Raw genomic sequence first — 2,389 nt, 5'->3', positions numbered from 1 at the left:
AAGTAAATGAGACGCATCTTTGCCTCCACTGATTCACTTGCAAAGTGTTGAGTAAAATTATTTCGTTGCAGACCTCCTTTCAGTCTTTTTATTATCACTGCGACGCACATAGTCCCCAGTTGGTAACATTGATTTCAAGGCCTTCCCAGATGAGAGACTGGCATTCCACTTAATGTCTATGTTCCATGCTGGCATGGATTGGAGAGTTATTAATGTAGAAATATGGTATCGTAGCTACTAACAGTTGAGGGTTGCGTAGTCTAGACAGCGTTTTTAGATTTCATTATTCTCTTTAACCCGGGCAAAGCCGGGTATTTCTGCTAGTTATATATAAATATATGTATGTGTGTGTGAGTATCTCTTGTCCTGACATTGTGTGAGGGCTATAATGAACGTCACCATCATACAAGCAAGTGTTATTTATTTCCAATCTTGTATGAAAAACATGTCTGGTCAAAGAGTTGGTAACAGAAAGTGCACCAAGACATAGAAAATCAACCTTAATGAATTCCATCAGACCCATATAAGCAAGGAAAAATGGACGCTAAAACAGTGATGATGATGACAACACTGGTAATGATTATGATAATGATGGAGTTGATGATGACATAATGACGATATCCTTGCAATGTACACCCACCCATTACAGTTCATCTTCCATCATCATTCTCCATTTATCTCTCTCTCGTCTATCCACATTCTCAGTCACATTACCTTGAGTAAACAACCATGCTGCAGTCATGTGTGGACTCTTTAGTATAAATGTATACAAGGCAACCTCACTAGTGTTGGTGCTACAATAATACAGGGTGTCCCAAAAGTCATTGATGGGTTTCAATTTTTAATAACTTCTTTAACCTTATAGATAAATGCATGAAATTTTGATACAATATAAACGACATAATGGAAATTAATATGCACAAGTCAAATTTTGCAACACCACTACATCACCTATGAAAAATGACATTGCTTAAATGGCCACCATTTTCAGTTTTGCATGTCCGTGCTTTTTCCAAAACTTGCACCATAACACCCTCAAAAGTTTCAGACCCCACTTCTCTGATTTCTCTATTGATGTTCTCCTTCAGGGTCTCTGGTTTGTTGATGTAAATCCTCTCTTTCAGGTATCTCAAGAAAAAATCTGGGCTAGTCAAGTCTGGGGAATATGAAGGCCAGTTGACATTGTTGTAATGGGAGATTATTCTCTCTCCAAAGCATTGCTGTAACAACTGCATTGTTTCTCTTGTGGCATGAGTAGTTGCCCCATCTTACTGGAACTATGTGTAAGGTCTACTTTGAATGGCCTTCTAACATGGTCCGAAAATCTCCGTGCTGGAGTTAAGGATGCTCCCTGGTATGAGTGGGTTCGTGGGTTCAGTAATGCTTAACTTGCAATGTTTCATCCCGTTGATGGAGGGGCCTGGGTTTTGGGGGATTTTCCATGAGATCAGGTATGGTATTGCGTCGTCTCTTAGTTGCCAGACGTGACTGGCCAGTGATGTTACGCATCTCCTTTCTGGAACTCTGAAGGAGGACAAATGTTTGGAAAGACATTGCTTGAGAGAATTCTCAGTACATCCCACATATTTCGTGGGCACGTGCTGTTGTGCTGCTGTTGTTGTTGTTGTTGCTACTGGTGGTGTTGGGTGCTGGTGTTAGTGTTGGCATCGCTGGGGGTGGTGGTGGTGATGGTGTCGGTAATATTTTCGCCCCTGCGCGTGTTGCTGGTGCTGTACCTGTTGTTGCTTTTGCTGCTGTTGTTGATGTTGCTGCTGCCACTGTCACCGACGTTGTTGTTGTTGAAGCCAGAGCTGCTGGTGTTGTTGGAGCCAGGGTTGCTGGTGGTGGCGTCGGTAGTGCTATCGGCACTGCCGGCTATGAAGAAGGCGCTTTGCTATTAATAATGTTGCTGCTGCTGTTGTTGTCGCTATAGCCTGTTGCTGCTGCTGCTATAATGGCTATCATGTCTGTCACTGTGGATGTTGTCAGGTCTGGCACATTTTGTAAATGATGGTAGAGTTTGATTTGAGGAAGATTTGGCTGCTATTTCTAGGAAATGAAGCAACTGTTCAAATTTGGCAAAAATACTCATTGGGTGAGTGGTTTGAAACGAGATTATCTAAAACCCTAACACTAACCCTAACTCTTAAACCCTATCCTTAACCCTAAAACCCTAACCCTGACTCTAAAACCCTAACCCTAACTCTAAAACCTGAACCCTAACCCTAAAACCCTAAAGCTAAAACCAGTCCAAACGCACGAACGATGTCATAAATAACAGTACCGCCGATAGTTGTTGACAAACAACGGCAGTAATTTTATTCAAGGGAAAAGATCCCATTACACCACCAGAACGTGTTGTTGACAAACCACAGCAGTAATTGTTTTT

Source organism: Octopus bimaculoides, chromosome 2 (assembly GCF_001194135.2).
Source record: "Octopus bimaculoides isolate UCB-OBI-ISO-001 chromosome 2, ASM119413v2, whole genome shotgun sequence".
NCBI classification, from domain to species: domain Eukaryota; kingdom Metazoa; phylum Mollusca; class Cephalopoda; order Octopoda; family Octopodidae; genus Octopus; species Octopus bimaculoides.
This window is presented reverse-complemented; position numbering follows the sequence as displayed.